Raw genomic sequence first — 14,993 nt, 5'->3', positions numbered from 1 at the left:
CTTTACGGTTTTAATATCCATTTAACGTCTAAACATTCAAATTAAACTACTATAACTTTGCCCCTATTACGAGTGCTCTTACTGAGTAAGTAAGTATAGACTACTCAACCTCGATTTTGCTATGCCAAGATTTCTTTTCCATACAAGTTTTGCGTCCCACTATTCATAATAGCTTTTTGGCTCTAACATGCAAGAATTCCTTTTAAGTAAATATATGTATCCAGTCTGTAAGGTTCTTTTAATCATAGGCTTAAATAAATAAATGAAATGAAATATTCACACGCTGCTATAAATTTATATTCTGCGTGTTAATTCGTTTTAAGTTTTTCGTGAGTTTAGTGAAGCGAAAAACATGTTGTACTTATACTAAATACAAGTGCATACATATGTACATACTCGTAATGTAAGGTAGAATCGCAGCTTTAGCATTTTTTATGTTTGAAAACTAAAACTTTTTTCCACTGTTTGTTTTTTCAATCAAATAAATGGGAAATCAAAATATTTTTATAAAAAATATGTATGTATGTATGTACTTATTTCCTCTATGCTGTAAAACGGTTTAAGATATGTTAATATTTAGAAATTAGTCCTTAAACTTTAACTTCAAGTAAAAGGGAATGTACATACATATGTATTATTATGCAACAATCGTTAATTTTTTTTTTTTTTTTTTTTTATTTTTTTTTTTATTTTTTTTTTTTTATGAGGAGGAAGCATCGAAAGCCTTACCCCGTCAGTGTGGGACTTTAACCCGAACTAAACCTCCTACCGTCAAAGTACCGATCCCCCCGGTACTACCGTCAAGTATTTCGTCGGGAGGCGGTTTGAGCGTTGCACTCAACGTCAGTTACTGTTCTGATGCAATATGTCACAAGCTGCATCTGCCTATTACCACCACTGTTAGGTCATATCAGAAGACAACCACCCCTGTCGGATCTATACGCCCCCTCCCCCCATGTCCCTGTTCGTTACCATAGAAAAGCTAGTTTCTAATAGTGGTATCGTCAGTTTACCTGTGTTTTCATCTCTGGATAGGTGTGCTGCTTCACGTTCTTATTTGACGTTCGCGCATCCTCCTTGCCTGCTCGCTATTTCGAAGTTGCTGCATTATTTCAGCAGCCATGTTTTGGACTTTGCTCCAATTGTCCTGGCTCATCAACATCAGTGGCACTAAATTCTCGGGCGTGATGCTGCTGCCAAGGTTGCCTTCTAGTTTAGCCCTTACTCTTCTGAAGCGGGGACACGTGAGAAGCACATGTTCTGCGTCCTCCTCAACTGCTGGTGTGCACTGCTCGCAGTATGGACTTTCTTCGTGTCCAAAGCGGTGAAGGTACGCTTTAAAGCAACCATGGCCACTTAGGATTTGGCAGACATAGAAGTCTACTTCTCCGTGCTTTCTCTGGAGCCAAGCTTCAACGTTGGGGATGAGACGGTGGGTCCACCTGCCTTTATTTGCACTGTCCCATCGCGTCTGCCATTGGTCCACGCAGCGGTGGTTTATGGATTTTCTCAGTGCCAGCTGATCGCATTGGGCTTGGTTGTTCCTCATACGTCTCATTTCATACATCTCCTGCGCTATCAAGTCGAGTGGGCATAGACCGGCTATGATGAGCGCCGCATCCTCTGAGACTGTCCTGAAGGCAGAGCAGACTCTAAGAGCACACAAGCGGTACGTGGAGTTACTACTTCGTACGTATGAAGCGTGTTGGAATGCATCGCGCCAAACTGTCGCGCCATATAAAAGGATAGACCTCACTACTCCAGCCAGGACCTGTCTTGCCTGCTGCCTTGGTCCTCCAATGTTCGCCATTATTCTAGCCAGGGCTGCTGTCGCAGTCGCAGCTTTGTTGCTAGCGTATTCCAAGTGGTATCGGAAGCTAATTCGGTGGTCTACCAAGACGCCTAAGTATTTTATGTATGGCTTTGACTCGATAATGCTGTCCCCAACTCTAATCTTGACCTTTTCAACTCTCTTTCGGCTGCTGATGAGTACGGCTTCTGTTTTATGCGTAGCTAGCTTTAAACCATTCGCGCCTAGCCATCTTTGAGCCGTGCCTATAGCTTGTTGCGCAATATTTACAATTTCCGCGAGCGTTTTCGCGGTTACAACGATTGATATATCGTCCGCGAAGCCAACGAATGTTGCTCTCTTGTGTACCTTTAGTCGCAAAATGCCGTCGTACATAATGTTCCACAGGAGGGGCCCTAGAACGGATCCTTGTGGCACACCAGCTGTGACCTGGTAGTCAACAATTCCGCTGTCGCTGCCGTAACGTAACACCCTATCAGACAGGTAGCTGGATATGATACGCTGTAGATAGGTAGGCACTTGCATCGCGCGGAGGGCGTGTAGTATGTCTATCCATCTGGCACTGTTGAACGCATTTTTGACATCTAATGTTATTACTAGGCAATATTCTTTTGCACCACCTAACCATCGCTTGCCTTCAATTGCCTTTTCCGCAATTACTTTTACGGCCTCTATCGCGTCTGTGGTAGATCGCTTCCTCCTAAAGCCAAACTGGTAGCTTGACAGCTATCCGTCTACATATATTTCCAGCCGGTTTTTAATCACAAGCTCAAACAACTTACCAATGGAGTCCAGCATACACAGTGGACGGTATTCATTTGGAGCGCAAGCACCTGGTTTTTTTGGTACAAGTACCAATTTTTGTAGTTTCCAGATATTTGGAAAGACGCCTTCTTGCAGGTACACATTAAAAATTCTCGCAAACAAGCACGGGTTTTGCAGCACGGCTTTTTTCAACGCAATGTTTGGAATTCCATCTGGCCCAGGCGCTTTTCGAGACGATAATTTGCTACTTAGTTTGAGCACTTCGGCTACATTTACCGCCGGGATGTTGGTGGCTGGTTCGCTATCTATCTTTCTCACAAAGTCAGGCTGCGGAGGGAAGAGTTCTCGTACAATCTGGTCCAAGAGAATTGGGCATGTTGGTTGTACCGTCTGTTTCATCTTGTTCCGCACTATTTTATAGGCTGAGCCCCATGGGTTATTATTGACGTCGTCACATAGCTCTTTGAACATATTGCGCTTGCTATCGCGAATGGCCAGTTTAAGCGCTTTACGCTTATTTTTGTAGTTGAGCCTGAGTTCTACAGTGTTGGTTGCATTCCGTGAGCGCTGACATAGCCTTCTGGCCCGATTGCATTGTGCTCGCAACTCCGCAATCTCGTCGTTCCACCAGTATGCTGGCTTACGTGTTTGGTGTCTTCCTTGTCGGACCATAGCGGTATCGCATGCTTTGGTGATGGCTGACCTTATCTCCGACGCTGCAGTTTCAACCGTGCATATTACCTCGGTGTTGTCGAAGGCTATCTCAAAGAGCTTCTCGTCGAAGCTTTTCGCTTTCCACCCATTTTGCCGTTTGTAGGGTATCGTGCCTACTTGAGCTTTTTCGATGGCAATGACTATTGCCTTATGATCGCTATGTGTGTAGCAGTCGCTGAGGTACCATCTTGTAGCTCTACTTAGTCCCCTGCTTATGAAAGAAAGGTCTATGATGGAACCAGTACCATTTTTGCTAAATGTGTTCTCCGTACCACTGTTGAGTAGAACAAAATCAAGCGCTGCTAGTGCATTTAAAAGCTCCCTGCCTTTCGGGTTTGTTCTCTTACATCCCCACTCTGCTGCCCACGCATTGAAGTCACCTGCTATGAGTGCCGCGCTTCTTTGCTTAGCGTCATTAACCAGTTCGTCCATGATACTGGCAAAGGTGCACAAATCTGTACTGGGTGGTATGTAACAGCTGTATATGTGTATATTATCTATTTTGGCACGCACATAGCCGGTTGTTGCAACTGGTTTCCCCAGATGGGTTGGGTTACTCCCGCAGCTCCATATGGCACACTTGCCATTTACGTTGCTGGCCCATGACGCCTCGTGCCTGTTTCTATATTGCTCGCTAAGTATAACAACATCGATGCCCAGTTCGTATACTGTTTGGGTAAGCAGGAGCGCAACTACATGCGTGTTTTTTGCCACATCCTTACTCTAAGGAAAGAATGATCCAATGTTCCCCGTTACAAGGAACCTAACACAATCTTTGATTAGGTTAAATTGCCCACTATAGTTCATTCCAGCAGCCACTTCGCATCGTTAGCAAATTTGCAGGCCAAAAACTTTCATCGTTTCGTCGAGTTTCATCTTCATCTGGTTTCGTTCCTAGATGATTTCCCAAGTAGCTTCCAAGATCCACGGCTTAGAAGTAACATGCTTTTTTATACCCGGTGTATCCTGCGCAACTTGTCTTAAAGTAGAGGTTACCACATCCTATTAAGGGAATGGAAAACTTCTAACAAAAATTACCCAGAGTTAAAAAAATATGAAACTTATATTATATGAGGTAATTTTTTAAGAGCTTGAGAACTTAAAATGTTAATATAATACAAAACAGAAATATTGTTGGAAAGAATTTTTTAATTTAATCTGATAGTTAATTTCATGGCATTTATGATATCCGACATATGTCTGGCGTGGCTACGAGTTATATAGTCCATTTGATCAGTGCAATTTGCTGTATGGCTGTAGGTATGGCTCAATGGTGGCTTGAGTATTGCAACAAATCGATTGTTAAGTGCGATGTATAGCAAGTTGCGCCGTCTTGTTGGAATCAAATGTCGTCGATGTCTAAACTGATAAAGTTTCGGAAGCAAAAATTTATTCGGCATGGGTCTATAGCGCTCGTCATTCCCCGCAATGGCAACTCTACAACTTACAGTTTTTTTTTTTTTAAATAAAATTTACACAATTTGAAGGCATTGTTCTGTTGTTAAACAATTCATTATAACATAACTTTCCAGGGATAGTATACATTTGTGTGTACCTATCTATTGATCAGTAGAGCTTTTACAAACGTCCATTATATACTCTAGTACAATTAGAGTTTAAGTTTAAGCAATCTGTCTACTCGATATTTGAATAAATTGAGAAACCAGTAGTGCAATTCACTAACACATTTTAACGATATTCGCATTGTTATCTTTCTTTAACCCCAATTTTAACGATTTTACTAGCGAATTGTAAAATTCATAACGAAAATCGATAAGACAAAATCAGATGTTTGGTTAACATGTCGATTATCGCAAACTAAGTGAAAACAGTTTTGTTGTGGTTTAATTAAACGAGAAAACTAGATCTACTAGTTTGAATTAAAATTTTTAAATTACATTAACAAACAATGGAAGACGCGAATATGGCCTTTGAGTATTTGGCCTATAACCTATCGCCTGGAGAGGAGATATTGAACCCGCAAACAATGGATTGACGTTTGGGGAATTCCAAAAACTATTCCGGTTAACTCCAGACTTGGCTGAGAACCTAATTTCTCAGGTTGACAGTCATCTTAGAATAATACCCAGAATAACACCGATTTCGACTGAAAAACAGGTAAATCTTGTAATCAAGATAATTATTTCTAAAATTAACCTTTATATTACAAGTCTAGCTACACTGCGATTATTTGCAACTTGATATTATCAACCACCCTTAGGTGGGCAATAGGGAATATCCCTGAGCCTGTCGGCCGTTAGCCGACAGATGCTAAACCGTTCCATGTTTTGTGCAAGGGTAAAGTTTCCTATAACCCAAGTGGAGCGGGAAGCGGTAAAAGAAATTTTTTACCGAGTTGCTCGGCTCATTTTAATATTTAATTTGACAACGATTCCACTATCAATCTGTTTGAATAAATAGAAAAATACTGCTGTTGTCCGTTAGTTAACATTAGCTTGTGAATAGCAAAATCGTTAGTGCAAACGGCAAATGTAGACAAAAATAACAATTGTCGAATCGTTAAAAGTTAGTGAATCGTTAAAAATTAATGAATCACAGGTAAGCCATTTGAAACTTATGGAAATTCGCCGGAGACGGCCTTGAAAAACCTGGCCTATTACACCACTACATTTGTATATTTATATGTATGTACTTTAATACTAAAATCTACGTTTTTAATGTTAACCCTCCCATTTACTATAGCCATTTAAAAGTAAATTTAATGATGGCTTGCTAAATAAACACAAGTACGTGTGTGTATGTAGGTATAGTGTGTATGAAATCCATGTTTTTCCAACATAAATTTGATTATGGCATGCCATCTTCTCTTTAAGATGCCAATTTGAAATTCAAAATTACTTACTTGTTTGTTTTGGTGAAATTTTAGGGTTAAGCTTTTGGTTCGTTCGTTTTGTTTGTTGGACCTAGTAGTAATAGTAGTTTTAACCAAACCCACAAATCATAATTTGGCAGCTCTTTTAAGCATGGCATGTTTGTACATATCTGTGTGTAAATATGCGAGACAACAAAACTGACCTGACCCAAAATCAAAGCTTAGGCGGATGGGAGATATACTCGTTTACATATGTATGTATATACATGTTAATTATATGTATGTACCTTTGTATAGAAAAATGAATATACAGGTATCCCTTGTATAACGCGGTCTTATACAACGCGGTTTCGATATAACGCGATTTGGAAAAATTAGGTTTCAGTACAACGCGAAATTTAGGCTTATATAAGTCCACGCTAAATAGCTCATGGAAAAACATATGACCGGAGATTGTTGCAAAAAATAATGCTGGGCCACCATTACATGTGGAAGTGAGCCGTATATTAACGATAGGTCAACGTTTCAGTGGATTTGACGATATGAACGAAGATGACATTTATGAAATTATGAATGAAGGTACAGACCTCACCGAAACAGACCTAATTCAATTAACAACTGAATCTCCATCCGTCTCAAATCTCGCACAAGATGACGTCACTTCGGTAGAAGATATCTGTGAATCAATTCCCAGTTTCACTCTGAAGCGCATACGAGAGGGTTTAAGTTTGGTTGAGAAAATGAAATCTCTCTTTACAACTAATGATCCTTCGCTGGAGAGATCCAGCAAAATAATAAGGGAAATAGATATTAATCTAGCACCTTATTACGAAATTGAAAAGGGGCTTAAAAAACCACCCACCAAAAACTGATAACAGATTTTGCAATTATAAAACCAGTAGAAGAACCACAAGGGCCCACAACTAGTTTCTTATCCAATAGCGAAAACTATGTTGAAGAAATATCTTCTGATGAAGCTATTGCTCCCCCAAAACGCCCACGTGCAAAGATCTTTGAAGACAGTGAAGCAGATTAATTACCATATGAAGTTTGAAGAATAACAATAAAGTTTTTAATAAACCTTTAATTTGTTTTAGTTTGTTTTTAAATTTTTTAATGTGCACATAATTATTTAAATTTTGAATTTTGAAATATGTATGTACATATGTATATTATTATTATTCATATCTTGTGTTTTTAATTGTATAAGAAAGTCTGAACTTTAGTATTGAGTTGAAATATATGTGCATCTGTTATTTTGTATGTATTTCATTAAAAAAAAAACCTATTGGAACATAACCCCCAAATTTATATGAAAACTATGTTTTAGATAACGCGGAATTACATAACGCGCAATCCTTCTGGAACGTAACTATCGCGTTATACGAGGGATTCCTGTATATGAAAATGTTAACATATTTCTCGTTGCCGCTTTGCTGAAATTTTTCCAGAAATTTCGTCTCACAGAAATACGCATGCGAAATGGATTTTAGCCCGGAGCAAGTGATTAGCTTACATACATAGATGCATATGAGGGACTGTGCACACGGCCAAAACCCGACAATATAATCCACAAAAAAATATTAAACTTAATTTTTCAATAATGTTTTTTTTTTTTTCCTTTTTTTTATGTTGAATGACGCATACAACTTGCAGAAAAACAGCGAGCATAAAATTGCTAAATAATCATAGCATCAGTAAGTTACGTTGAAGCGCGTTTTTGTAGCAGTTACAGTAATAAGCGAAAAATCCGAAAAGCTGCAAACAAATGTTACTGAAACTGTAGTCTGTCATTTACAGCAATAACGAACTATAAAATATTATTATTATATGCCATGGAAAATATAAAAATTTTGCGGTAATTGTGCTTACATTTTCTATTATATCTTAAAAACCAATTCGATGTGGCTGAGACTTTTTTTAGCTACTAGAAATACTGGTTTGCACATTTAAAACGAGGATGAGGAATAGGCAAATACATATATGTATAAGTGAAGAATCACATACTTAAACATACATATATACAGTTAGCCACACTTAAAATGGGACGCCAAGTTGGCATGCATTGCCTTCGAATTTAAATATTATATTTTAATATAAAGGACGAAAATTATTTAGTACACTCAAATTCATCCATGAGTTGATTTAAAATATTGATGTCTGAAGTAAAATAACAAATGATGATGATGAAGTAAAATAACAAAATATTAAAGGGTTGCTGTACAAATAAAGGTTTTTTCAAAAGACGCGCCTAGATGTTGTTTTAGAATAAAAAATCTAAACATTTAGATTCTTTCAGGTTTCACCACTTTTATTCAAAATACGGTTTTTAACAATTATATGTAAAATATTATCTTCTTCTTGATTGGCACGATACCGCTAAGCGATTTTGGATGAGTTTAACAAAGCGCGCCAGTCGTTTCTTTCTCATACTAGCCGGCGCCATTTGGAAACACCAACTGAAGTCGAGTCTTTCGCTTTGTAGATTGCAAGAAAATACAGCTATTAACTTATATGTATCTACAGGTGCTTAATTTCTGCAGTGAAAAGAATTTCAGAAAAACTCGCTGAATGCGAGCGAAGAGTAGATATCAAATTGTGGGTTTTTCTTAGCTACTTTCTTAATTGCGGATTTAATTTCGATACAAAATTATTTATTTTATAACTCAATATTTATGTTAGGCTATTGAACACCTGTCATATTTCCTTTATTTTAAATGCGCGCCGGGTTGCGCCGATAAAAGTCATATGTATCATCTATTTATATACATACGCACTTATCCGAATTAAATATGAGCTAACCATATTCCTTGTTTACTTTATATAAATAAATCAGTGTTGGAAAATCTATACAATTCTTATATTATTTTCTACATACATATATGCGTACGTATATTTGTATGTAGGAATTGAATACTTCATTGGCAAATTCCCTGAAGCAATTCCTTATTCCAATACATATATACTCGTACTTGTATGTATTTAAGAGAGAAGAGTAGATACAGTCATACAGCAAAAATTGGTAAATTGCAGTTTGTGGAAACAGCTATGGGCCAGTTTGCATATTTAGACAATCCGAAGCACACATCCCATATAATAGGTGAATAGTTGCTTTATAACGTGCCGAACCAACTCTATTCGCCACAGCAGTCACCGGACCTCAACCCTACAGAACATTTATGGGACGAATTAGAACGCCGGATACGCAAAAGAACTAATAGCAATAAACAGGAGCTTAACCGGGAATGAAAGTAAGTAACATCCGAAATGACAAAAAAAAAATGGTTGTTTCTTTGCAAAGGATGACCCGACTAGAAGCTAGAACTAAGCCATTTAAATTTATTATAATTATATTAGATTCAAGTAATTTTTTTATAGAGTATGTACACTTTTCTACCACTTGAATGCATACCTATTGATTTTTATATAATTTCAAAATACTTACAATAATTTTAAATTTTATTATCGGAATAAATATTTATCTTCTTTACTATTTAGTTGGCGTATTCTTTTTTTTTAATAAAACCTAGTGTCATCTGAAGGATTTATTTGGTTATGTAAAGTTATATAAAAGTACGAAGAATTCTATAGTAAGCAATCGAATTTCGAATCGAGAATTCTATAGATGATCAAATGGATGTAATAAATATTTGCAGATTAAGTAAATTTCAATTATTCAAACTATTCTTTGGACATTTGCTATTGTAAGCGTTTTGTGTCGAAACCAAAAGCTATTATCTTGCATATCGCTAAAGGTAATTTACAGTGAAACCTCTCCCAATGGACACCTCTATTAGATGGAGATCTCCCTTGGTTGGCTGGTTGGTTTAAAGGTGACCCCGCATCGGAGTACCACATAGACCGCAAGTTGGGTCCGCTGTGTTGCCCTAGAGCTCATTATATTATATGATTTCCCTACCTAACCGAGATTTTTATTATAGATTTTGGTCAAAGATATTAATTCGTTTCGAGAATTTAATGAGAGATTCGATTTTCAAGTCCGAGAGTACTGAAAGATTGTCAATTGTTGGATAGCCTAGAAGAGCGTGTTGACTTCTAGCTAGGCCGGGACAACTGCACAGCAAATGCCTGCTCGATACTTCCTCAGCTTCGTCCTTGCAGTATATGCACAGGTCGTTTTGAGGAACCCCGAGCCGACGTGCATGAGTGCCCAAAAGGCAGTGGCCGGTGAAAAGAGATATTATATGCCTTAGTTCGTGTTTCGAAATACTTATAAGGGTTTTTGTCTGTTTCAGATTGTAGGATGGCCAGATTTGTCTGGTCGTAACGCAAGTAGTTTCCACTCGCCACCTCCGATCAGCAATGCTGTGAAATTCTCGATCAATGATCTCCCTTAGGTGGACATTTTTTCGTATGCCAAGTTTTAAGTATAAATCAATACATATTATTCTCTCTCTCTCTCACGTGGGCTTTCCCTCTGCCGGACGCGGCATTACATTAATATTTCTTTTCATAATAAATCAAGCAAAAACCTCTGTTGAACGGACGTGAAGTTCTCATATATATACTCGTATATATACATAGGTATATATGATTGGCGCTTACACCCGCTTTGGGTGTTTGGCCGAGTTCCTCCTCTTATTTTGTGACGTGCGTCTTGATGTTATTCCACATATGGAGGGACCTACAGTTTTAAGCCGACTCCGAATGGCAGATATTTTTCATGGCAGTAAAACACTCGGAGGCTTGCCATTGCCTATTGAGGGACGACAGCTATTGGAAAAGACTTTTTCTTTATTTTGCTATTTCAGGGAGATTCGAACCTACGTCTTCCGAATGGTAGTCTCTCACCAACCCATTCGGCTACAGCGGCCGCCAACTTACCATATGCGGACAAAATATAACAAATGAGAAAAAGGGGTTTTACGGATGAACTGTGAGGTTTTTTCATATACTCATTTAGTTTGGCTTGCGCAGGGTTTTATGCTCAATTATAGCGGGATAAATATGTAATACGAAGGAGGATCAAACCTTAGTGTGAAGGAGAAATTTGAAATTATTAGCCCTTATAAGGAAAATAATTTGTTTGTCCGAGGATCAGTGGTAAATTTTATTAATCAAATCATACAACATAATTTTTCCAGAAAAAAATAAATAAATTTAGTACAATTAGTATAATGTCATCACTGTATGGTACTTATGGTATATATAATATATTGCATTGCCCGTGGTCGAAAATGCGACCAATAATAACTCTGACTGTAAGTAGTAGATTTTATCCAATTCCAATTGAATTATACAACGTGATAAAATTTTTAATTTTTTTTTTTTCAAACTCTGGTAGCGACGCATAAAGTTTTTTGTAAGGTTTTAAAATTTATGTTGATTCATTTATTTTGCACACACGGTATGAGGGTTAAGTTTGAGCAGGAGGTGCCACGCCCCCTTTTCTAATGCCTATTGCTTTAAATACGCAATTCGTAATTCATTTCATTGTAGAAAATTGCAGTACCTTAACATAAGCGGCTCCAGAGAAAAGCTATATGAAGTTTTCCGTTCGTAAGGGGGTACCACGCCTCCTTTTCCAATACCTACCACTTTTCACCACAAGCACACTATATACAATATATGTATTCGTGCCAAGTCTCAGTTCCCTAGTTTAATTGGTCTCAGAGACAACCACTTTTTGGTCTGTATGTCAGATGGCAGTCTCCATCGATGTTAACATTTCTGCACTAAAGGAAGTTATATCCTTCAACGCGGTGTATGCTTCGTTGAACCACGCAAAAAAATGGTTCAAATATTTTTGAGTGGCTTGCTTATATTGATGAGCTTTGATCTTTTCTTATATTACTTCTTCTATTGATTATGTAATGAAGGATATCTTTGTCTGTTTAATTATTTTAAAGCCTGCTTACCACTTTTTTCTTTAAACTTATTTGTGTAATGACAAAATCAAACAAGTTTAAACATAACATAAATAATAACAGTAACTCAAACTGTTGAAAACGCATTCGTTGGGTTAATCACCAAAGAAATATCTTAAAACCATAACAACACTAGCAAACACAAATTAGGTCAATTACCTTGTAATACCCACACTCAGTCACAAGCGCAGAATCGTATCTGTTGTTGCCTTTGCAGGTGCGGTAGTTATAGCTTTTGGTTGCGCCAAAATATTTTACGTTCCAAGCCAAAACGTTACGCATGCGTCCCCGATCGAAACACAGTGCCACGGCATTTGCGATAAAAAAACAGTTTCATACAAACAACAATGTACACAAACTACTAATATGCAACATAAAAAATAGCAACGCACATTAACACCACAATAATAGTAAGAACTAAATTTTATATGTATGTATGTATGTATGTTATTTTATACCGTCGAAGTTTTATATTCATCGCACACACAAAACGAACGAAAAAGGAAAAGTGATGAATATAAAAAAACTGCACAGCAACAAAGTTATTGCAGCAAAACTACGCACAGGATATACTCGCGATGGCGCCTACATACATACATATATACATATTTGATTGCACAATTTTTTTACACAAAAACTAGCAATACTTGCAGCACAGTGCCGTAAATAAAAATTCTTTTATTTGTTTTCTTTCGTTTTATGAATTCTAGCCGGAAATATCCGCTATAAATAATTTACTGACTTCTGCCAAACAATGTTGTCAACGCGCAGCCGCACATCCGCACTAACGCTCCACTCGTGAACGTTGTGATGTTTCAACTGAGCCAAAAACTAGTCGCGCACTCAGCTCCCCAGCAAAGTGGAGCCATCGCACACACACACACGCGATTCTATACTCTGTCAACATTAACGTAAATATCGCTCTCAGCAACAATCCCACCTGGCCACATATTAAGCCGCAAACAAGAACACCGATGCTGTATTTGTTGTTTGAGTATCCATTATTTACCCACTGTGGTTTGGCATGTAATTTGAGCTGTGTCAGCGTACGCTGGAGAGAGTACAGAAGGTGGCGACAGCCGTGAACCGCTATCCCGTTCGCAGTGAATTTGAAAGCCATTAGAGTGTGTGTGACGTCACATTGGCGCAGTTGCATGTGAGAGATGTGAATATGCGAGCAAGAATACAAAAAAAAGAAGAAGCAGTGATACAAACAAAAACCAAATAAATTGCACAAGTGCGACGCCACACACACAGCGATTCTGTAAAATTCGCTGAGAACAAAGTAACGGTACCACGATTGGCGCCACCTTATTATTCTCTCCATCGTGGACAGAATCAGTTATTGAGCTGAAGTTATAAGTGGGCATTTGTTTTCATTTTACCGTTCTATTGCTTTTCATTTTTATTGTTATTAACAAGTATTATAGATCACAAAGCTTGGTTGTACGAGCCTACAGCTCTCCATGTTTTCTAAGTTAAGTGGAGTAGAAGTTCACCAGAAACACATGTTGCTGACATGGTAGGTTGGTTTAACCCACATTTACACCTTCTTCTTCTTCTTAATTGGCGCAATAACCGCTTACGCGATTTTGGTCGAGTTCAACAAAGGGCGCCAGTCGTTTTTTTCTTGTGCTAACCGGCGCCAATTGAACACACCAAGTGAAGCCAAGACCTTCTCCACCTAATCTTTCCAACGCAGAGGAGGCCTTCCTCTTCCTCTACTACCACCAGCTGGTAACGCATTGAATACTTTCAGAGCCGGAACGTTTGTATCTATTCGGACGACATGACCCAGCCAACGTAGCCGCTGGATCTTTATTCGCTGCGTTATGTCTATGTAGTCGTAAAGCTCATACAGCTCATCGTTCTATCGCCTGCGATATTCGCCGTTTACCAACGTGCAAAGGTCCAAAAATCTTACGCAGAATCTTTCTCTCAAACACTCCAAGCGTAGTTTCATCGGATGTTCTCATCGTCCACGCTTCTGCGCCATACATTAAGACGGGCATGAGAGAGTCTTGTAGAGTGTCTACTTAGAGTGTCTACTCAATTGTCTACTTAGTCCAAAGTAGCACGTTGGATTTCAAGGCAGACATTGTTATCGGTTCCTAAGTAAACGAAGTCCTTTACAACCTCAAAATTATAACTGTCAACAGTGACGTGGGTGCCGATACCCGAGTGCGCCGACTGTTTGTTTGATGACAGGAGGTATTTCGTTTTGTCCTCGTTCACCACCAGACCCATTCGCTTTGCCTCTGTATCCAGTTTGGAGAAGGCAGAACTAACAGCGCGGTTGTTAAAGCCGATGATGTCGATATCATCGGCATACGCCAATAATTGTACGCTCTTATATCATTACGCTTATATACCATCTACACCTTCTAATGCAAGTAAATGTTTCTCAACATCTGTCTAATTTCTATTTTGACTTTGACCAGTTTTCTCATGAGCTCACCCTGCTGTCTTAACATTTCATTTACAAAATGGCAAGCAAATCGGATTGCTAATTTCGCCTATGCAAATAAAGCGTTGAAATGAAATTTGAGTTATCAGACTACGGAATGGCAGCTAATGTTAAGACAGTGATGGCAAGAAATTCGGTGAGACAGATATGTTTTACAATGAAACTCACGACTTCATCTGACATTTCTGTTTTAGCAGACCTCTGTTAACACAGTCTGTAGTAGGTTCACGCTGTCCAGAAACTAAAGGCGGTGTCTTCCCAAAACCGCTACTTTACTCTTCGTGATTTTGACAACCAATTGGCGTCATCTTCCTCTTCTTCTTAATTGGCGCGATAATCGCTTACACGATTTTGGCCGAATTTAACAAAACTGACGTCATCACTGTATTGCAGAAGCTGTGGGATAAGCTACCTATAAATAAAATTATGTCTCAGGCTTGGTTAACAGATCTCTCACGTTTTTCCAATCAGTCGTTGCTCAAACGGCAGCGAAGTAATATGAGCACTGGCAGTGTT

The 14,993-nt window shown here is 38.4% G+C and overlaps 1 protein-coding gene across 5 annotated transcripts in view; it reads right to left on the bottom strand.

The window, feature by feature from the left end:
• LOC128862877 (protein rolling stone) overlaps window positions 1–12,845 on the bottom strand; it is a 63,750-nt gene extending 50,905 nt beyond the window's left edge. Inside the window, exons 1-2 of one of the 5 annotated variants that reach the window (XM_054101659.1) lie at window positions 12,753–12,845; window positions 12,170–12,368 (exon numbers count right to left, since the gene is read on the bottom strand). The gene's annotated coding sequence lies outside the window, so the exon portion shown is untranslated. Of the gene's footprint in view, window positions 1–12,169; window positions 12,372–12,657 lie in introns of all 5 variants that reach the window. The other 4 variants (XM_054101661.1, XM_054101658.1, XM_054101660.1 and 1 more) reach the window with 4 other exon arrangements.
• Between the last annotated feature and the right edge of the window lie 2,148 nt (window positions 12,846–14,993).

This window comes from Anastrepha ludens, chromosome 5, assembly GCF_028408465.1.
Source record: "Anastrepha ludens isolate Willacy chromosome 5, idAnaLude1.1, whole genome shotgun sequence".
Classification (NCBI taxonomy): Eukaryota; Metazoa; Arthropoda; class Insecta; order Diptera; family Tephritidae; genus Anastrepha; species Anastrepha ludens.
Note: the sequence above shows the minus strand (reverse complement) of the source record. Positions and strands in the feature narration are given on the sequence as shown.